This window comes from Amblyomma americanum, chromosome 4 (assembly GCF_052857255.1).
Source record: "Amblyomma americanum isolate KBUSLIRL-KWMA chromosome 4, ASM5285725v1, whole genome shotgun sequence".
In the NCBI taxonomy this organism is placed as follows: domain Eukaryota; kingdom Metazoa; phylum Arthropoda; class Arachnida; order Ixodida; family Ixodidae; genus Amblyomma; species Amblyomma americanum.
The window spans coordinates 7,192,167-7,215,853 of NC_135500.1; the positions used below are offsets into that span (position 1 = coordinate 7,192,167).

At 47.4% G+C, this 23,687-nt stretch overlaps 1 protein-coding gene and 1 pseudogene across 9 annotated transcripts in view; one reads left to right on the plus strand and one right to left on the minus strand.

Annotated features, from left to right (window-relative positions):
- Window positions 1–23,687, minus strand: part of LOC144127783 (proton-coupled zinc antiporter SLC30A1-like) — a 188,738-nt gene that overhangs the window by 53,616 nt on the left and 111,435 nt on the right. The gene's annotated exons all lie outside the window — the stretch shown is intronic.
- Window positions 1,237–5,352, plus strand: LOC144127621 (uncharacterized; annotated as a pseudogene). Its single transcript, XR_013313556.1, has 4 exons — window positions 1,237–1,241; window positions 1,916–2,110; window positions 2,198–2,437; window positions 2,614–5,352. The product of XR_013313556.1 is annotated as an uncharacterized LOC144127621 (transcript).

Consider the following 23,687-nt stretch of genomic DNA (forward strand, 5'->3'; position numbering starts at 1 on the left):
TATCTCACCCTGTCCTCCTAGCTCATCAATGTCGCTTGCAATACATTCTAACATTTTCCTGTTTTCCTCTTTGGCATTAACCCCTTTCCACAGGTATACAAAGCCAAGGAGTGTTTGCTTGCCTGCCACTGTTCCTTTTAGCCATAAATGTTCCCTGCATCCCAGTGTAACCCTTTGAAAATTCATACTTTTATGAATGAATGCCCCAATTCCACCTCCCTTTCTGCTGCCCTCTGTTCTATTGCAATATTCCCATGCGTAGTCTGGGTTACAAGGTGGTTGCTCCATGTCTCAAGATGTGTTTCCACTAAACCATATACCATTAATTCCTCCTGTCTTAACTGTTCTTCTATTTCCTCCCATTTCAGTCTATTCCTGCCACCTTGCATGTTAATGAAACCTATATCTGAATTAACTTGGCCCTGGCGCTTGCGTCTCTTTCTTCCCCTATGGCGGAAAATCTTCAAGCGCCGACCAATCGTTAAAAAGATGACGTTTCGGCCCCGGCTTACGGGGGCCTTGTTCAAGGGGGCCTTGTTCAAGGCCCCCGTAAGCCGGGGCCGAAACGTCATCTTTTTAACGATTGGTCGGCGCTTGAAGATTTTCCGCCATGAACATACCCGACCAGACGGGTTTCCGTCGAACCCTGGATTTCACCTTCTTCCCCTATGGTTCCATTGTCATTTTGATCTTAATTCTTCCTTCTCTACACTGGTTCCTTCAGAGCTCTGGGTCCCCCCCCCCCCCAAAAAAAAATATATGCCTTCTAATATATAAACAGCACCATCTGCTTCAAAGATTTTGCACTACTATTGCGATTTACAGCCACCTTCGCTATATCCGGTACGTTTCCTCCTTATATATCAGTTAATGAATTGTATAAACGTGTGCATTACAACAAGACGAATCGTTTGACCGCATCCGGAACCCTCTGCGACAAACGATTAGGCCATATAGCTGTCTGGAAGTCCCCGGAATGCACGGTTTGGGGGCGAAAAGATCGTCGCGGTGCGAATACCATACATTTTGGGCTTCATCTCAATATTTATTTTATCCTCAGGAATATGACAAGTCGAATGACACCACTTCGATCATTCTGCGTCAAACGGGCGGCCCCCAAATTTGATGCAAATGGGGGTCCCCGGGGTTCCACTTCGATAGCCGCTATACTGGCATATGTAAAACGGACGAAGGTATCTGACAACTGAGGCTCTACGCGCCCGCTGTTGCTATGTCATGTAGTGCGGTAACTGTCTTGGCCAATTTGATCTCCCTGCAGACAGACATGTCCTTGACAAACGCAAGTAGTAAGAGCTGACGCTCTTAAAACTGAAACGTGGAAAAATGATATCGGGGTTGCTTTGAACATTTATACAGAGAACTGCGTGCATGTATACATACATGCTGCTTTTGTGATAGCCGGATGGTTATGGCGAGTAATTTTCCCTGATTGACGATTAACGACATTCTTTTCCGCGACGCGCGTATATGTGTCCTTGGCCTTTTCTGCGCATGTAGTAGTAGCGGTACATTATGATACATGGCTTGAACACGTCACAGAAGCCGGAGACTTTCAGTAGCGCCATTAGACTTGCGCGCGCCGATTGGAGTGCAGGCGCTGTCGTGGCTGGCTATCATGCCGCCACCGCAAGCACGTGCGGATACGCAGGCACCACTGGCTTCGTCGCTTGTGCATTACAGCTTTCTGGGCTTTCAAAGCCGCATTATACATGGGTTGCACCGACGTCATCAACAGGAATGCTGGGATACGCGGCCGCCATATTCATGACCCACCGCCGCTCCGTGCGCACTGGAGTGGTCGCGGTAGTGCCAGCTCGTGTTGTTTTCCGCGTGTGCGTAAGCGTTGCAGTCTCAGCATGGTCAACTGCGCCGTTGTGGGCTGCTCCAATCGCAGCGACGTTACGGGGAGAAAGAAAAGGCCAACTAGCGCGAGGTTTTTTTCTCTGCCGAAAGTGATCGAAAACCACTGCGAGCGAACCAAGACTCTTGAGTGCGAAGCGCCGCAGCTTGTGGTTAGCACGTATAAAACGCGCTAATTTCAACCACGAAAGCCCCAATGTGCGCGTCTGCGGTGTGCATTTCATAAAAGGTGAGCCCACTGTATGTATCTCCGTTTTATAGAAAAAAAGCCAACACGACTACGTGGAACGCTTTGAAAACAGCTTTGCGTCCGCAGGAGAACCGTCCAACCTGTTCGACGAGACAAATCCAGACTGGGCCCCGTCTCTCAGTCTCGGCCACGGAACCAGGCATGCTGATTCCGCGCGGCACGATCGCAGAGCAAAAAGACTCGCTCACAAGCGACGGGCCGATGTTGAAGCGACAGCAGTGGCATCGGAGGCGTCGCCGCGTGCCTGTCCCGATTCCCCACAGCCACCGCAAGCCGAGGAAGTCAGCGCCGATGAAAATGAGACAGGTCAGTAGGCATTTTTTTTTTCATAGTAATGCATGGTCATTTGTTTTTGCTTACGATGCATTCCAAGGCCTTTGGTGCGTCGGTCCGCTTACCTAGTGCTTGTGATGCCTAGCCAGCATGCAGTTTCGCTGGCTGCCACTCTAGTTTACGAGCTTATAAACTTTTTTTTTATACAGGAATCGCTGTTCAAACCGACATGACCATGCAAGACATACAGGCACTGGAGCAGCATTCTGTAGTGCTGAATGAACATCTGTACACATTGCAGAAAGAGAAAGAGCAGCTCGAGGTGACTGAAGACTCACTGAAAAGTTGTGAAGCAAAGGTGCGACTGTACACTGGGATGCCAAACTTTGCTGTTTTATTTGCTGTGTTCGAAGCACTAGCAAGCTTCATTTCACACAATGTCAACAATAAGCTCACAAAATTTCAAGAATTCGTTCTGTTCATGATGAAGCTAAAAGTAAATCTGCAAAACGCTGACCTTGCATTTCGGTTCAATATTTCAGAGGCTACAGTATCGCGCATTTTCGACAAGTGGCTGCACGTGGCGTATTGCAGACTTAAAGATGAAATAATCTGGCCCACACGAGATGCTTTGCAAAAGACAATGCCACAGGCATTCTACGACTCGTTTGGTGTGAATGTAGCAGTCATCATCGATTGCTTCGAAATCAAGATAGAAAGGCCATCATCGTATCTTCCAAGATGTGAAACATGGTCCCAGTATAAAGGTAGCAATACAGCCAAGTTCCTCATTGGGATTGCTCCACAAGGTGTTGTTACATATATATCCGAAGGTTGGGGAGGCAGGGCAAGTGACAAACATATCACCGAACACTGTGGGTTTTTGGACAACTTGGTGCCTGGAGACGTTGTACTCGCAGAAAGGGGTTTTAACATCAGCGAAAGCGTTGGTTTCTACTGTGCAAAGCTTCACGTGCCAGCGTTTACCAGGGGAAAGAAACAACTTTCAGCACAAGATGTGCAGAGCACAAGAAAGCTCGCAAACGTGCGAATACACGTGGAAAGAGTAATTGGACTCATTAGGAATAAGTTTATTTTTCTGAAGTCTGTCGTGCCAATTGATTACGTTGTGTGCCGGCCAGGAGATGAAGTCGCACCACTCGACAAAATTGTAACTGTGTGTTGTGTGCTATCTAACTTGTGTGCATCAATTGTTGCTGCACCAAAGGACGCCACTGGACAGCAGGCTTCAGCCTCAGTGGATGAGTGATTGTGAATCCTGCTTCAGCATGTCTGAATAAAGCACTGGACAGCAGGCTTCGGCCTCAGTGGATAAGTGATTGTGAGTCCTGCTCCTGCATGTCTGAATAAAGCAGACTCAGAATCTGCTGACGGCATTGTCATTATTTCTCAACGCCAGATTTCAGCGTGTCCCATATGGGCCACGTGTGTTCCAGCCTCAAGACGCACTTCCAAGGTTGAAACATGAGGCAGCTGTCCAAGTTGTGTTACAGGTTGCTTAGCCTTTGGGTCCTTTGCACTCTGGACAAAACCACAGTGTAGTTTTTGGTGCTCGCTTGAGTGCCACGCATGAAAAGTGGAACCATTTGTAGTGGCAGGATGCGTTGTCGCAAGCAACCATCTTTCCAGTTTCTGGTCCACGGCAAAAACAGTAGACATCACTGGGAGAGTTTACCACTGGACCAGCATGCTGCCTGGTGAAGTAGGTGCTGAAAAGCTCGGGCAGGATTGCATGAATGAAGAATTTTCTTCCAGCAGCCAGAATTTCCTCACAAAAGTGCCTGTCTTTCTGTATTCTCTCCACGTGCAACAAATTAGGTGTCCACACCACGAAGTCGCACCACTGAACATCACATACAGCCATTTGTGTCTGCACTTGGTAGAAATATCCGTGTTGTCGCCGTAGCTGGACTACACCATTGACAGTTTCCAGGCAGGAACCTGCAGTAGCCATCTCTGTAACGTCCTTCACTTCCCTGAGCGAAAATGGGCACTTAAGTTCAACAACACCCTTCCCACAGCATGCGCAACAAACAAGACCGTCTGGTGTTGCTCCAAATAACGGATATCTTGTACTTAGGTGCAGCCCCGACTTGGAGCACTTGAACATGTCGTGCTTCTCGGCTTCACTGGTTTGGTATGCCCTGAAGGCACGGGGCTCATATTTCACTCCCCATGTGATGGCAGGCGTCTTCAGCGACGGCTTTTCAGGATAGCATATCAGTTTTAGCAGTGATATGCTAGGGTTATCAATGCTTGTGTGGCACACCCTTTTCATTACAGAAGCAGTCACCCTGCCCGCTCGGTACAAAAACCCATTAGACGAGCTGCTCTGTTGCCTTGTCAAAGCTTCAACGGCCTTTACGGTCTCTTCACTTATAATTATTGATGGCATGACATCATTGGCTTTCTTAATCAAAACATCCAAATCATGCGCCAACATTTCTTCGGAGTAGAGGTTTCTCAAACGGGCATCATGCATGGATTTTGAAAGTGTCCATCATATCCGGGGAGGACTGAAAAAATTGAAGGAACAATGCCGGCATCCTGAATTGAGCCGTAAAGCTTGGTACGCTCCTGCTCTGAAAGTGGCGGGACATGAGCCCGCTCCTTGACTGGACCTGCCTCAAAGGAATTGCTATCAAGCTGCCGCTTTTTCCCTTTAGATGATGTGAAGTTTATGTCCTTGAGTCGCTTATATTGTACTTTTTCGACATAAGCGGGCAGCCACATATTATCCTTCTGGGTGCAACTTCTTGACTTCATAATTTTGATGCCGGTCTCAACTGCAAACAAACAGGCTCCAACATGGGAGCATGCTTCCCCTGCTCCAGCCATACATGTGCAGTGCGCAGTGATCACAGCGCCATCCTTCTTGCACAAAATCCACACTTGGAGAGGTTTGTGCCCCAGCCTCTGTGAGTGGTTCACCTGCGAAGACAACGAGAAAAAACGTCGGCTTTACTGACCTATCGTTTCAAAATTGCTGCGGTTCAGTTGCCCTTTGCCTAGGGATGTCGTCTTAGAACAAAACATTTGAGCCGTTTTTTTTTTCAGAGTTGCGGTGCACGAACTTGTCTGTCTGAACCTGCTCATTTGCAATGCCATTCAGACTGTGCAAAATAAAAACAAAGGCACATAATGGGAGCTGCAACTCGGTTCTTTTAATCTGTGGGAGACTGCGCTGCCCAGCTCGGACTTGGCTGTTCAACGCCGGGTCCTCGAGCGAGCCACCGAGGTCATCACGAAGCAAAGTATTCTGATCACCTAGATTTGACCTCAAGTTCCGTTTTTCTGTTTGTTTTTTGGAACCGATAAGGTTTTTCCGCCTCCTTTCACGCTTTGCGGGCACTTCACGTGCTCGCGTACATACATAACCGAATGTCGCGCTTCAGATGCGCCGCACAGAGCGCTTAGCGCAAACGGCGTACGGACCATTCGTCACAGCTTTGCTCATACAGATTAACAAGGTTTGCAATCATCAAATGGATTCGTAATGCTTACCTCGCCGAGCAGGACAACTTTGCCGTCCTGGAATTCCTTGGCAGAAAGGAGCTTCACCCAGCCGCTTGTAAAATAATTGTGGGACTCCAAAGCTTTGTACGCTTTCATGTTTTACAAAGTCACAAAGTTCGCGGAAAACACAAGATACGTGACGATGTCGCCGTGCGAAATCTCGGGGAAGCCACTCACATCGGCACTTGTGTCCACTGCGGGCCGCAGCGTGTATGGATCGATATCATCGCACAGTTTCAACTTGTCTTCGTAACGAAGGCGAATACTGCCGATGAGTTCAGAGTAATAACCCGCGTTTAAAGGTTCATGCGGCGCCATAGCAGGCACAAATCGGATGAAGAAGAGCTGTGAACGGTGCCGGTGCCGCGAATTTGAAAGCATCCGCGGCAGCACAGCACTGAACGAAGACTGAGCGACTGGGTCACAAGCATGGTCGCAGGGTCAACGAGCAGGCGGATGTGACGTCACGTGCAAGCCATGTATAAAAACTGCGTGTTTGTAAACAAACGAGGTGGCGCTGCAGTCACTAGCGAGCTCGTGGTAGGCAGAAGGTCGGAGAGTGGCGTCGCGGATAGGTGTTGTGCGCGGGTTTTCAAGGCTTGTAGGCGCGTTTCCAGTTTCTGCGAATCACAGAAATGGTCGATGCTTCCAACTTAGTAATTTGTCGAAGTACACGAGCTCGCGTTGTCCACGTGCGGCCTATAAAGAGAAATAGTTTGCCACTGTGTATTGTATATATGGTTAGTAGTAAACATGTAGAAAGCGTTCCTGCCGTTTATTTATGCGCTAGGCATTGAATAAAACAAGTTTTGACACTCTGCACTAGCCGGAATGATTTTACTTCGGAACAGTAGTAAGTGGAAGTGCTGGCGTTGTTTTGCCGGAGCAGACATGCGCTCATCGTCTGCTGACATACGTACGTGTCGCGCTGCGCGAAAAGTGGGGACAGCGTCGTGTCCCCGATCTCCTGTCTCGCTTAGCGCTGTTTTTAGCCGCATGACCACGCACCAGCCAGGCCGACTTGTCCTCTTGTTAAGCTGGTCGATTTGGTGAAAATTTTTGATTTCTAGAATTATTTCCTTTCCTAGCCCTGAAGTCTAGTTTCGTGACGAAAAATTATAGCAAAATATTGAGTACAAATTTATAAATTACGCTTTTTAGAAGTGTGGTCGTCAAAAATTGTGAGGTAATTTCTTTGATTTCAGTGCCGCATTTCTTTGACCAAAGCGAAAGCAAAGATGCCATAAACGAGGGAATAAACTTTAAGGTTCGTTTTGTGACCTCTCACATTTTCTGCGACTGGATCACTCACCTTCGTAATTCGCATGAAAATCAAATGATTCCATTTGTCGCAAACTATTCCTGAGATGTTGAGGAGCGTAATAAATCTCTCGGTTTTTTTCCCTACACGTGCAGTATTGTGTTAGTTATTTTTTGTAAGAAACGTTTTCATGTAACTATGCATGCATAAGTAGTGATCATATAGAAAAACAACTAATCGCGTCATCATACAGAACAGGGCTTTATGCACATGCTGGCATAAAAAAAACTGCGCACTATCTACTCAATTATTTGAGACCTAGCTTGGGGGGACTTGACGACGGTGTTAATTATAATTACCCAGAACTGCGCCAGGTATAGCTATAAATAAAAGGAATGACTGAAACTAGCGTAGGAATTTCACATTTGCACCAAGTTTAGTTACATATCGCATGCATGAATAACGAAAACACTTTTCATGCCGCGTCCCCTCTCAATCTCGCCACGTGTCTGTTAGTAGCACGCCTGCGGCTGCTTCTTTTCAAACAAGCTTCGCGATCATGTACTACCTCATGAAACATGACACATGCATGATGCAATGAAAAAGCATATGGCGTTTAGCACGCTATTCTAAGCACACCAACGCGACCGCGCAAGATTGACACAGCTTACCAGACTTCTTTCTACTCGAATGAAATAATTACGTCGTCATATCAAGAAACAGTTTCAGGTAAATATTAAATGTCACAAAACGCGCCATTAAAACATGGTGTGATATTAACAAAAAAACGCATTCCTTGGGGGCGAGTGAACCTGTCGGCGCCCCGTGCACTCCGGCTCAAGGTGATAAGTACGTGTGCAGCTACATATGTCTTTTTTTTTCCTTGAGCAATTATCAGCCTACTATCCTCACGTTCAGGTGAATGAACGCAGTAACTTGCATGCTATTAAGTGCATTGAGTGGCAGTGCCTATCGACTCCCAGACTTCGCGTTTTACTACCGTGGCCCAATGCCTGTTAGCCAGTTTCCGAATGCGGCATTTATGCGCGAGAAACCTATCGAGGCTAATTTAATATTTTTTATGCTACTACGTGGATCCAGCAGTGACGCAGCTGGTCAATATATGCTGCTTCTGCAGTGCACAGGCTTGAAGCAGCCGCCGGTAACTGCGGCAGCTGCGGTAGGCACGGGCAAGCGGAACCTGTTTTGCCTACCATGCGAAAGTCGCTGCTAACATCAGCGCCACCGCATCTTCGTGACGTCGCGGGGTGAAGGAGGTCCATACTCTTGAGCACGCACTACTTTCGTCACAGTGTCATTTGGGTACAGAAGGCAACTAAGTGGGTGCTCGAGCAGTGACGCAGCTGGTCAATATATGCTGCTTCTGCAGTGCACAGGCTTGAAGCAGCCGCCGGTAACTGCGGCAGCTGCGGCAGGCACGGGCAAGCGGAACCTGTTTTCAACAGGGTGAGTTGTTGGGCTAGTTGGTGTTCGGATTTTACAGGCATATTTTTAGCGCAAAGGACGGGACGAGATACAGACAAGACGAGCACGGGCGCTCTTGTCTCGTCTTGTCTGTATCTCGTCCCGTCCTTTGCGCTAAAAATATGCCTGTAAAATCGGAACCTGTTTTGCCTACCATGCGAAAGTCGCTGCTAACATCAGCGCCACCGCATCTTGGTGACGTCGCGGGGTGAAGGAGGTCCATACTCTTGAGCATGCACTACTTTCGTCACAGTGTCATGTGGGTACAGAAGGCAACTAAGTGGGTGCTCGAGCAGTGCCTCTCCTCTAAGCCAATTCTCGCTCGCCTCGGCGGCCTTGTCGTGACTATTTCGACTGCCGAAAACAGATGGCGCCACTGCCGCCATTCAGCGAAAAAACGTCGTCTGCAGGTTCTGGTTCGCCGATCTCCATGTAGACGATTACGTTTTCGCATCATGCACGGCTCAACTAAGTAAGTACCGTTGTCAAACTTGCTACGATACAAAAGTTACCACAATACGCAAGCTCTGTGTGCAGTTTCATTGCAAATGAGCCAGCGGTTGAGATGGGGAAACTTTTGAAAGTCTTCACGATAAAAACGCACAGTACTGTATCGCGCGGCAGAATCCACGACAGGCATCTGTCGCGCGGCATATCCCACGACAAGCTGTCGTGTCGCGCAACAGGCCACACGACAGGTACTTTTGTCGCGTGAAAAGAGGTGCGCTAGAAGTCTGTCGCACGACTGAACCCACGACAGGCAACTTTGCTGTGGCACGCAATCTCTATCGCGCGGCACGACTCCCTCTGTCGCACGACAGTTCCTGCGACAGACACCTGTCGCATGACAAATGCTGCGACAGGGACCTTCTTCGCACAACAAAATGTAGGAAAGATGCGGCAGAGCCTACTACAAACAACTTTGATATGGAAGAAGTTAGCGCAAAACTTAGACACCGAGAAGAAACACACCAGACGACAGAAGAGAGCTGGTGTGTTTCTTCTCGGTCTCTGTCTAAGTTTTGCGCTAACTTCTTCCATAAGCCAACTTGCCCGACAACACGCTCTTCTGAACAACTTTGTCGCGCGAAAGAACCCACGACAAGAACCTTGTAGCACGACACAAGGCACGACAAGACAGCTTAATAGTCTCGCGCGACAGATGCGCGACAAAAAATTCTGTCGTGCGTTTTGATCAGGCTGGCGCAAGAGTCCGAATTCTGGCGTTTGGCCTTGCTAACGGCGGCTGGCGCGAGCCTGTTTCTCCCGAGGGCTCCAGGGAAACCCGGCGGCCAGGACTTAGTACCGGGCTCGAATTGCGAGGCGGGGTGCGTTGCACGACATGCGTTACCCAGCACCTGCACCAAATGTCACGGCTTAATTGCTTGACGTAGAGGCCGGCGACGAGCACAGGTGGTGATAGCAGGAGCACAAGGACACAGGAACAGGCAGGTCCGCCAGCAGAAGCGTCGTCGTCGACACGCAGCAATCGCGCTTCAACTTTCTCTTCGCTACACTATTACTAAGACATCTACCTCAATGCGTATATTACTTATGCTCTTACCAACATTAGCTGTTTGTTTTGCAGTGAGCAACACCTGGCAAATGTATGGGGCAGCTCTTTATTTTGCAAGCTGCCGCTAATTCATGCCTATTTGTCTCCTAAAAAGTGACAGCTACCAAGCCCAGCACAAGCCTCAGAAAACAAGCATTGTGAACCTGGGCCTGTTCTGCCTGAAACTTGCAGCAACAGCTTTTGGGGGTGACCTGTTGAGGTTTTTGTGAAGGACAAGTTTGCAGTAAGCCTTACTGCCACTTTACCTGCAATCCATTTCTCCCTTCAGGATCGAAGTCTTGACGCACATGGCTATTTGTGCAATGAAGTTTATTCAGTCAACCGTTTGCACTGGGCCGTTGAGCCTCAAAGGAAAAAGTTTTTTGTTCGCTTAGCTGGTGGAAAGGTTTATTGATGGTGAATTAGTACTTGGAAAAATATAGAAAGAACATGTAGTACAGCACTGCGTTAAGACTGAATGAGTTGTCAGCGCTGTATACGTCCTGTTTTCCTTTCTTTGTCCATTTGATGTTGCACTGTTTCACCATCATGGCCGACCAGCTGGTTCAAGAGCTTGCTATTATAAACAAAATTACTGTAAAGTTATTCTTCAAGAATACTGTCAACATGTCTCCATATTGTTTCAGGCTGCAAAGCTACATTCTCGGATGTTTTTTTTTTTTGTGAGACGTGTGGGTCTCGATGAATGGATTGCATCTTGAGAGACTTGAGGATAAAGAAAAATGTTGTACTCATGGTTCAGCTTGCATTAAAAGGAAACAGGGGATAGCGATTCTCTCGCACATTCTACAGTTGTCGCGCACTATAAAGCAAAAGTTCTTCCAGACAACCTTTAACAGCTGTCTTTAATTTCTCAAGCCTACAGTAACGCTACCTGGCTGTGAAAAGAGCATAAAATTTGACTCATACTGGTGCAAAGCGCAAGTTGTTTATGAAATGCATAAAATATGAAGTATTTGCTGCATATGCTAAATGAGCAGACATCTTTATGATACACTTTTTGAGCACAGTTAGGTGCAATGTACATTGATCACTTCTGTGAGATGCCTCATTTGCATGTATTTTTTAATCATTCAAGAGCACATATGGAAAAGAGAGAGCTTATTCTAGGTTTTTAAGCACTAGAAAAAGTATTATGAACGTGGTCACTAACCAGCCCACTTGAATGTGTTATCAACCTTTCATCATCATCAGCCTTCCTACGCCCACTGCAGGGCAAAGGCCTCTCCCATGTCTCTCCAATTAACCCTATCCTTTGCCAGCTGCATCCACCCTTTGCCTGCAAACTTCTTGATCTCATCCGCCAACCTAACCTTCTGCCACCCCCTGCTCCACTTACTTTCTCTTGGAATCCCCTCCGTTACCCTTAAGGACCAGCGGTTATCTTGCTTTCGCATTACGTGCCTTGCCCAAGCCCATTTCTTTCTCTTGATTTCGACTAGGATGTCATTAACCCGCGTTTGTTCCCTCACCAACTCTGCCCGCTTCCGGTCTCTTAACGTTACGCGTATCATTTTTCTTTTCATGGCTCGCTGCGTTGTCCTTAACTTAAGCTGAACTTTTTTGTTAGCCTCAATGTTTCTGCCCCCTATGTGAGTACCGGTAAGATAGAGCTGTTGTACACTTTTCTCTTGAGAGAAATTGGTAAACTGCCACTCATGATCTGCAAGAACCTGCCATATGTGCTCCACCCCGTTCTTATCCTCCTAGTTATCTCCCTCTCATGATCCGGATCAGCTGTCACTACCTGTCCTAAGTAGACGTATTCCTTCACAACTTCCAGCTCTCACTGCCAATTGTGAACTGTTGTTCACTTGCTAGACTGTTCAAGATTACCTTGGTTTTCTGCATGTTAATTTTTAGACCCATTGTTCTGCTCTGCCTGTCTAACTCATTGATCATGATTTGCAGTTCACCTCCTGAGTGACTCAGCAAGGCAATGTCATCAGCGAATCACAGATTATTTAGGTATTCTCCATTTATTCTTATTCCCAACTGTTTCCAATTCAGGCCTCGGAATACTTCCTGTAAACAGGCGGTGAATGGCATTGGCGAGATCGTGTCTCCTTGCCTGACGCCCTTCCTTATTGGAATTTTATTGCTGACTTTATGGAGGACTATAGTAACTGTGCAGTTGCTATATATATATATATATATATATATATATATATATATATATATATATATATATATATATATATATATATATATATATATATATATATATATATATATATCTTCCAGTATTTTGACATAAGGCTCTTCTACCCCGTTTATGCAATGCCTGTATGACTGCTGAAGTTTCCACCGAGTCCAATGCTTTCTCGTAATCAATGAAAGCTATATATAGAGATTGGTTATATTCTGCGCACTTCTCTACCACCTGATTGGTAGTGTGAATATGATGTATAGTGGAATATCCTTTACGAAAGCCTGCCTGATCATTTGGTTGATTAAAGTCTAAGGTTGCCCTGACTCATTAGTGATAACCTTAGTAAATACTTTGTAGGCAACAGATAGTAAGCTGATTGGCCTGTAATTTTTCAAGTCCTTGGTATCTCCTTTCTTATGAATTAAGATAATGTTTGCATTCTTCCAAGCTTCTGGTACAGTCGAGGTCCTAAGGCATTGCGTATACAGAGTGGCTAGTTTTTCTAGCACGATGTCCCCTCCATCCTTCAACAAATCTGCAGTTACCTGATCCTCCCCAGCTGCTTTTCCCATTTCCATTTTTCCTAGCGCTTTCTTTACTTCCTGTTTCATTACTGGCAGGATGACGCATTGCTCTGCGCTACGGTCTCTCTCATTAACGCTATGATTAAATTGGCAACAGAACATATTTGTGTAGAACTTTCTTGGCTGCTTTAAACTATCTTATCCATATTGCTAATGACATTGTCCTGCTTGTCTCTTAATGCATACATTTGGTTTTTACCTATGCCTAGTTTCCTCTTCACTGCTTTTAGGCTTCCTCCATTCTTTAGAGCATGCTCGACTCTCTCCATATTAAACTTCCTTATGTCAGCTACCTTGCGCTTATTTTTAACTTTGATAGCTCTGTTAGTTCTATTCTGTCAGTAGGGTTAGACGCCCTCATGCTTTGGCGCTTCTTAATCAGATCTTTCGTCACCTGAGATAGCTTTCTGGTATCCTGTCAAACTGTCCTACCGCCTACTTCTACTGTGCACTCCGTAATTATTGATGTCTGATTATCGTTCATTGTATGAACATCAACATCGTCTCCCTCAGTTAAAGCCGAATATCTGCTTTGCAGTGCTGTCCTAAACTCCTGTTTTTTCCCCCTTACGGCTAACTCGTTAATGGTATTCCTCTTCACTAGCTTCTTCCGTTCCCTCTCCAAGTCGAAGCTAATTCGACACTTTAGCATTCTGTGGCCGCTACAACGCACCTTTCCGAGGACGGCCACATCCTGAATGATACCAGGTTTAGCGCATAGTATGAAGTCGGTTTCATTTTTAGTCTCACCATTGGGGCTCTTCCAGGTCCAGTTCCTGTTTTCTCGTTTGCGGAAGAAGGCATTCATGATCCGTAAATTATTTCTACCTGCGAATTCGACTAATAACTCTCCCCTGCTATTTCTAGAACCTATCCTATAGTCACCTACCGCGTGGTCGTCAGCCTGCTTCTTGACCACATTCGCACTGAAGTCGCCCATCAGTACAGTGTACTGTGATTTTACTTTATTCATTGCCGATTCTACGTCCCCATAGAAGCTTTCAACGGTCTGGTCATCATGGCTGGATGTTGGCGCGTAGGCCTGCACCACTTTCAGCTTGTACCTCCTATTCGGCCTAATTACTATCGCTGCTACCTTCTCGTTAATACTATAGAACTCCTCTACGTTGCCAGCTATATCCTTATTAATGAGGAATCCCACACCTAGTTCTCGTCTATCCTCTAATCCGCGATAGCACAGTATGTGTCCGTCCTTTAGTACTGTATACAGCTCACCTGTCCTCCTAACTTCGCTAAGCCCTATCACATCCCATTTAATTCCCGCTAGTTCCTCGAACAGCACTGCTAGACTAGCTTCACTCGATAAAGTTCTAGCATTAAACGTTACCAGGTTCAGATTCCTATGGCAGCCTGTCCAGAGCGAGAGCATCCTTTGTGGCATTGCAAATACTGTGGGGTATGTCATCGGCTGAAGTTTCCATCGGTTAACTTGTAAAATTGTCAAGCCAGAAGTCATGGTGAAAAAAAAAGCAATAAGTGATCGGCACCATACATGTCACAAAAAAAGGTTGATCTTTTGTGCCAGCAATGATTAAATCGGGGGTTTTCAGTGGTCAAGTTGTGTAAAGGAATTGGAGAATTTATTTTGTTGATGCCGCTGAAAAAAATACTTTTTGCATATTCAGTGAATTCTGTGCATTATGTTTCCTCATCTTGACTGCATGAGCAGCGTGAATCATGTACAAAAATAAATATCCCAGCAGGCAAGTTGTTTTGTTTAGTGATTTTTCATTCCTTGTGGAATCAGCTGAGCGTAAAGTAAATGCAAAGTTATGCACTACTGGAATAGTCAACTTAAGATGACGATCCTGTGGTCTGCTCACTTTTGTGCTTGATGTGCATAGACTAGCTTGAGGGGAGTGGGGAAAAATTGTCAATTCATTTCTTTATCACTTGTGAAATCAAATTTCAGTTCCTGCTGTATTTCAACTTGCTCGTGAAGAAAGACTGCTTCAAGTTGTTAGTTGCAGTTGCAAAATTGCCTTTTCTGTAAAGAAAACCATATATGTTCCTTTTATGAACAGTTGGGTCGGTAACTAACATGTCATTATTCCGAACTACTAATTTCCTTGAAACAGCAGTGGTCCTATTGAATGAGCTGATGGGTAATGGATAACAGCCAGTGCTTGCTTACTTTCACACAGCTTTCAGAGGGGAACTAAAATTGTCTCCTTATAATAAACTCTGACACATCTCTAACCAATTGGTTAGAGACGTGTTGCAACTAACAACTGTGTTCGTGGGTGCAGAATAAACTGCAAGCCAAACTACACAAGCACAATGAGGAAGATGAGAAAACTCGGGTGATGCTACAATGTTCACAATTGCATGGTCAGCTATTCACCAACTCAGATTCATTGTAACAGTATAACTGACGTTTGAATCCCTGCAAGCACTGGCACTGCTTACGCAAATACTTCAAACATAGAACAAAAAGCATGCATTCGATTCTATGCAATGTGCACAAAATCTTTAAAGGCCAGAAACAGTGCTAACCTTCCTAACTTCTCTGGCATCTACCGCCCCCACATTTGAACAGCTTGGAGAAAAATATGCACGAAAGGAGCATAATATTTCCAGGCTCACTACATTCCTAGCAAGCCGCTGCGGTGGCTCAGTTGATATGGTGCTCGGTGCTTACCCTAAAGGCGCGGGTTTGATCCCAAACCGGGGTGGTCGCATTTCGGTGGAGGTGAAATGCTAGGGGTTCGTTTACTGTGTGGTGTCAGTAACGTTCAGCAACCTCAGGGGGTTGAAATCATCCAGAGGCCTCCACTATGGCATTCCTCATCGCCATAGTTACTTCGGGACGTTGAACCACATAACACTAAACTTCCTTCCTAGCAGAGTTCCTTCGTAGCTGATTCAGAAAAAAAGTGAGCTTCCTGATTGCGGCTTGCTGACTGCGCAGGGCATCATTATGTGTACTGTGAACTGTCAGATGAATTTCTTACTCTTGCTGATACTTGTTTCGGAGCCGGCTCAGCTCCTTCTTCAGGGGTGACTGGGGCCAGTAGTTAGTGTCTTTAAGTATGCATGGAGGGGAGCAGGAAGTTTAAAGAAGGAAAGCGCTGATGCGAAAGGCGCGGGGGATGGCGGGAGAGGTTAAGGCCATGAGTCGGAAGAAGACGAAGACACCGAGCTGTGTGGACGTATTCTACATGGGCTCTCGCTTCACAGCCAACTTTTGGCGGAAATACTGCATTCTCTGAGCTGCCGTTTTTGGAAATCTTCGGAGCATTGCCCCGTACCCGCGAAGAGCAGTTCTGGCAAGTCAACACCCTTTTCTGTGTGCCTCACGGACTTCTCTACACACTGCCGTGCCCTCAGGGCCCTGGGCCCTGCGCTCGCTTGTTCGAGCCAGCCGGCCGCTCACACGACCTCAACTATGAACTACATCGTCGTGGGGGATGACATTTCGCCCGCGGAGCTGGCGTCCGGAGAATGGGAAACCGTTCTTCGCCTACAAGACCGCGCCCGGCGCCTGCAGCAAGACGCCGCCAACAATGACTCCGGCGTTCCTGCCAAGAAGAAACGGAAGCCGCCCGCTATCAAAAGGCGAGTGCCGCTACCGCAACTCCCAAAGAGACTACAAAATCGTCTGCCGTCCGAGAGGTAGGAACTTAAACGACTCTGCGCCACGCCAACTCGAACTCGCCATGTGCGCGGCAGCCAAGGTTCCTCTTCAGGCCGCACTAACTGAAGACACCATGCGTGTCTAATAACAACACGCTCACTCTAAGCACCCCGGCACGCCAGCGAGCTGCAATGTACTCCGAAGTCAAAGCGTTCCAGCTTGGAGATCACACCTATGAGGTGGCGACGTATGTAGCAGCGCCAGACGACTCAGAGGTGTCATTTATCAAGCCTACGACGGAAGATCGCCGGAGGAAGTCCAACAAGGCTTCATTACTCGCAACCCGGGTGTCGTGATCCTCGACGCTCGTCAGCTGGGTCATTCAAAAACGATCCAGATAACATTCCAAGGGAACAAAGTTCCGAGCCAGATCTACTATTGGGGATCCGTATTCCATGTGCACCCTTACCGGGAACAAGTCGAATCCTACTACAACTGCAGGAGAGTCGGTCATAAATCCGACGTCTGCTACAGACCCAAAGCCAACTTGTGCCACCGATGTGGCGAGAACCATCCTGCACCTCCTGATGGGGAGCCACTCACATGTAAACCCGACTGCATCGTGTGCCATGGGGCACACCACACCGGGAGCCAGAATTGCAAGCACCGCCTCGTGGTCCGGAGACAACAACCACATAGGCTTAACGAGGGTGCGGCCCAGCATCACGTGGAAGGTGCGGCCCAACATCACGTGGAGCATCACCCGAGATCCAGGCACCGATCTTCGAGCCGGGCGAGGAACCAAACATGGAACCAGGGCAGAGATAGATCCAGTTCCTTCCCACCGCTGAGTGGGGCGGCTGATGGAGAGAAGAGCACAAGTTCAGACCGAGGCAGAAGCAGCAGCCGAACCAACAAAAAGGTGAGCTGGCCAAATCCGGCCTCCCAACAGATGAGCGCTCGGGAGAAGGAACTTGTAGAACAATTCCACAAAGAGCGTGACGAGGAAAACGCCAGACTAAAGAAAGAAATGGCGGAGCTTCGTCGACTTGTCATGGCCTCGAGAAAGCAAAGAGCACAGTCACAGCAAACACCTGTGCGAGCCCCTCTTAAAGCACCCATTCCCGCATGCGAGGCTATGGAAACAGACAAACGCACCGCAGTTAAAAGACCCCCTCCCCCTGCGGAGAATACCAAAAACAAACGAGCTGCCGAAGCCTCTGCAGGCGATGTACCGCAGCCGGCTACGCCCGCTCCATTAAGAGCTGACCCTAATGCACTACAAGAGTGGATAGCATTCAGAACAAGGTAGACAGCCTAGAGGTTAGAGTAGGAAACTTAGAGGCTAAGGTAGATGCCTTAGCAGTGGAATTCAGACCGTTCCAAACTCAAGTAATGTCTATGTTCCAACAAGTGATGGAGAAGCTGACTGCATTGGAGAACAGCTTAACATCATTACAGCAAATAGTGGATCACCAATATGGCCCCGTCGCAACAAATTGAGGTATGGCAGTGGAATTGCAGAGGCTTCCGGCGCAAACGGGGGAATCTGCAGTTTCACATTCAAGCACAACAACGTCCACCAGACATTATTGCTCTACAAGAAGCTAGTGGCGCGGTCAAATTGCGGGGCTATAAGGCGTTTCTTCCGCCAGGATATGATGCCGGCTCAATTACGGGCGTGTCCACCGCGGTATTATTGCAGCGCAATATTACTGCTCTACAGCACTCCATAGAAAGTTCAAAGGAAGACTACGTCCTCCTTGAGATTTTACCCAAGAAACGAGGAGATACAAATTTGTTTCTGCTTAATGTATATAGCCCACCCAAAGATAAGGGTACCGGTATACCGGAATTACTTATCAAGACTCTGAAACTAGCGACTAAAGCCCAGCTATTAATAGTAGGGGACTTTAACGCACCACACCCGGAATGGGGATACACTAGAGCCGGTCCCAAAGGCAACAGGGTATGGCAAGTGGTCCAAAATCTAGGCCTAACTGTCCTGAACAACCCCCAAGAAATCACGAGACTAGGCAACAGTATATGTAAAGACACGTCGCCAGACCTAACCCTGGCAAAGAACATACAAAACCGAACATGGACTAACACAGGATACACGCTAGGCAGTGACCATTACATTATATCTACCACCTTTGAGACAGCAAAGCATAAATCAGTCTTCAACAAAGTAAAAATTACGGACTGGGACAAGTTCAGGGTAATAAGAGAACAAAGACAAAAAGATGAGGGCACAGACCCAGTAATTGAACATCTCGGGGACTGGGTGGAATCACTAAAAATGGACATTAAGGCTACCACAGCCGAAATCGGCATGGAAGAAGGACAAGTCACTGACTCTAGGTTATTGCATATGTGGGAAGCACATTTCAGCTTGCAAAACTGCTGGAAGAGGAACAAACACAACAAAAATCTTAAAAAGAGAATTGCACAGTTGCAGAGACTAATTGAAAAATATACTCTAGAGCTTCAACACAAAAAATGGGAGCAAATTTGCGACCGCATGAATGGCAAGCTCGAGTGCAGGAAAACTTGGCATCTGCTAAGGCACCTTGACCCCACAGAGGCTAAATCAACTAAACGAGGTCAACTTATGAGATTAGTGCATCAGTATCAAGGCACCACAGAGGAGTTCTTAACGGAACTACGAGATCGATACTTAAACACAACCCCAGATGGACCGCTGCCAAACTATCAGGGAACACCAAACGAGGACTTGGACGCTGAGATTACGGAGTCGGAAGTGTGGCTTGCCATGGGGCAACTACGCACCACGTCTGCAGCCGGGCCTGACGGTGTTACTAACAAAGCACTTAGAAACTTGGACGCAGGGTCAGTGACAGCACTCACTGCTCTCATGAACAAATACTGGACAGACGGAAACATTCCACAAGAATGGAAACATGCAAAGATTACATTCATTCCAAAGCCAGGCAAGAAATTGTGTATAGAGAATCTACGCCCAATCTCTTTAACATCCTGCTTAGGAAAGTTAATGGAACATATAATTCTCAATCGGCTACAAGAATACGCTGAGGACAATAACTTACTCCCTAACTCCATGCTAGGCTTCAGGGCTAATCTTTCTACTCAAGATGTTATGCTGCAACTCAAGGCAGACATAATAGACATGGAACGCAGCAGAGGAACTAAAGCCATATTAGGCTTGGATTTGAACAAGGTGTTTGATAATGTCACGCACGATGCTATCTTAAGGAATCTCTCGGACATCAACCCAGGGGAAAGAACTTTCCAGTACATCGTCATTTCTCAGTAACAGAACGGCAGAGATAGCAGTGGGAGAGATTAAATCAGACTTTATCTCACTTGGAGGTAAAGGAACGCCACAGGGCTCAGTCCTGTCACCCTTCCTTTTTAATCTCTCACTAATTAAAATTCCTTCTAAATTAGCAGCCATCCCGGGGCTGCAACACACATTCTACGCAGATGATATCACTTTATGGACCACAACTGGCAGCGATGGTCAGATAGAGGATACCCTGCAGCAAGCTGTAGACATAATACAAGACCTGGAGGGTAAAGCAGGGCTAACCTGCTCGCCCTCCAAGTCCGAATTATTTCTAATCAGATACAAACCAAGGGGCCCTCGAGCAAAAAATTACAAACCTCCGCCTCCACTGAAAATCTGGGTGGAAGGGCTCCCTGTAAAGGAAGTTCAAACTATAAGAATCCTAGGACTCTTCCTTCAGTCGAACCGGAAGAACAAGGAAATACTACAAAAACTCCAGACAACCGTCAATATGACGGTAAGACTAATTAGACGAATTGCAAGCAAAAGGAAGGGAGTGAAGGAGACAGAACTTTGCAAAATAGTACAAGCATTTGTAATAAGCAGGCTTGTCTACGCACTCCCATACTTAAAATTAGACAGTGAAAAATCCGAAGTAGAGTATATGATTAGAACAGCATACAAGGTAGCATTAGGGCTACCGAACTGTACCTCCACCGAAAGGTTTCGGGGCTTGGGAGTACACAACACCTTAGACGAGCTTACAGAGGCACACTTAACAATGCAGAGAGGCCGGCTTTCCCGCACCAAAGCAGGAGGAACCATACTTGATCGTTAAGGACTAGGCATACAGTTGCCACCCCAAGATACCAAAACACAGATACCTAAACGCATCGCTAAGGTAATAAGAGTTAAGCCACTAGCGAAGAATATGCATCCTGCTCACCACGAGGGGAGAAGGGCTAGGGCAAAAGCTCTACACAACATATACAACCAAGATGAACATGCAGTATATGTAGATGCCGCAGAATATCCCCAGAAACAAGCGTTCGCACTAACGGCGGTGGACACGCACGGTAAACTGATAGTCTCCGGCACTACCATAACGAAATCCTCGGAAACGGCAGAAGAGGCGACAATCGCCCTTGCTATCATTAACACAGAAACTACTACCATACTCAGCGACTCTAAATTTGCCATACGCAATTATGCGAGGGGCAGAATTTCTCAGGCAGCAATGAGCATATTAGGTCAAACCAAAGACTTAGACAGAATTATTGAATTGATATGGGTCCCGGCTCACTCGGGGGAACCCTGGTAACGAAGTGGCACACATAACAGCTCGAGGATTCGTCAGCTGAGCAGGGGACGCTGTCGTTGCTGAGTTTTTCGAAGGACCGCCTACCATCTTTTCACGATATTACTAATCATTTCAAACTTGAAAGGAGGATATTCCCTCCTCCAGACAAAGCCTTTAATAAGGAGCAGGAGACTGATGCGTCGTCGGCAAACCTTGGCTTGACCACGTGATCACAACGTCACCTCACCGGCGGGCTATAAAAGGGGCTGCCTGAATAAATCGTTCCTTCTTGTTGTGTCATTCCTGCGTGATGCTATATTGCAGTGGCGACGAGATAGCGCGCCGGCGCTAGGCGAACTTACGTGCGCAAGAATGAGTGCCGGGCGGCCACCGGAATTCACGGATGCAGAAGGTACGTGGCCTACGTATCGTGTTCGGCTGGAGGCTTACTTCGAAGCCCATAGCATCGCGGAACCAACGAAGAAGCGAGCGCTGCTCATAGCTTCGCTCACAGACAGTGCGGTGCGAGTGGTGCAGGGGCGGTGTCATCCAAAACAAGTGAATGAGCTGAGTTACCAAGAAGTCGTCCAGCATTTGGAAGACCACTATGCTCCGCAAGTTAACGAGATCGCTGCAAGTTATGCTTTCTTCAGGCGCTCGCAAAAAGACGGGGAGTCTGCCCAGGACTTCATTGCGGAAATTAGGCGGCAAAGCGTTTGTTGGGGCTGCTCCATGAGACGCACCCTGGTGTGACGTCCATGAAAAGCACGGCGAGAACGCTGTTTTGGTACCCGGGTCTGGATTCTGACATAGAGCGACTGGTGAAATCATGCTCTATTTGTGCACAGGCCGCTGCGATGCCACCGGCACAGATACCTTTGGCGTGGCCAGCAACCGGGGAAAGATGGAGCAGACTACACGCAGATTTCGCAGGCCCAATGGACGGACATATGGTATTGGTCGTCGTAGACTCTGAAACAAAATGGATAGAAGCAATTCCAATGAAAATTGCCACATCGCAAAAAACGGTGGACGCACTACGGTCAATATTTGCACGCTTCGGCCTTCCAAAAACCTTCGTTTCAGATAACGGTCCACAATTCGTGGGCGCCGTTTTTCGCGAGTTTCTGGCACGAAACAACGTAAAGCAACTCACAACAGCCCCTTATCACCCACAATCGAATGGTTTAGCCGAAAGAGCTGTGCGCACGCTCAAGGAAGGGCTAAAGAAAAACCCTGGAAAAGACCTGGAAATGCGTATAGCTCGGTTTTTGTTCCGATATCGCCGAACGCCTGTTAAGCATGGCAAGTCGCCCGCGGAACACTTATTCGGCTACCAGATAAGAACAAAGATGGATTGCATCACGCCCGGTGAGAAGTCGGCAGAAAGCCAGCGAAGAGTAGGTGCGACTAAATTGGATGTGGGAGAACCGGTCTGGATGCGCAGTTTCGGAGCAGGTCGCAGGTGGATTCCAGGAGCAGTGCATGGTCAACAGGGCTCCAGGATGGTCTCCGCTGACTCGGAGCAAGGTCTTCAGCGGCGGCACTTGGACCAACTGAGACGTCGGACTGAATCAGAAGACAGAGCCCCTGGAGAAGTTGGCAAGCGGGAACCTGCGGACGACGCTCCGACCACGTCGCAAGATAGCCCAGAAGCATCCGGGACGGAAACTGGCCCGCCTGGTTTGCGAAGATCAACCAGACAGCGACGGCCACCTGTACGCTTTCCTCTTTAAGGGGGGAGAGATGATGCGTCGTCGGCAAACCTTGGCTTGACCACGTGATCACAACGTCACCTCACCGGCGGGCTATAAAAGGGGCTGCCTGAATAAATCGTTCCTTCTGGTTGTGTCATTCCTGCGTGATGCTATATTGCAGAGACCACTTGGAGGCGACTCCAGACGCGATCCTTCATGACGCCTTACCTGTTGTCAAAATTCTACCCCGGTGAATACGACCCTGCATGTACATTATGTGGTGATTTAGCCACTTATGATCACCTATTGTGGAATTGTAAAGAGGAGCCGCCCCCGAAATCTCTAATACAGGTTCCTACTCTCGAGCAGTGGGAGGCCGTGTTGGTCAGCTCAGACTTGGGAGTTCAAACCCGGGTGATTGAATGGGCTACCCAGGTCGCTGTCAGCCGTGGACTGATAGCCACCTAGCACGGATCGTCTGCATTCTGCCTTTTCTGACGAATTAAATGTTTTCCAATCCAAAGGCCATGAGTCACGTCTGACTCTGGAGAGGCAGTCAGTGGCGACTTGTCTTCTTTGAGCTGTAGAGCCAAGTTTCTGTGCATATTCTGCGGGCAGGTTTCCTGTTGTTCGGGTAGTTTGAATGTGCCAGGATTCGAGTAAGAGCCTTTTTTCATAATTTGTTTCTGTTCCGAGGATGCTGTTTCGCAAAAGTTGATTCTATGGTCCGAGTCTTCGGAATATTCGGCTACAGGATTTCGTTCCCTTGCGAAGTCGCGGATGTCACTCAGGGTAAAAAAAAAAGAGAGCGAAATATTGATA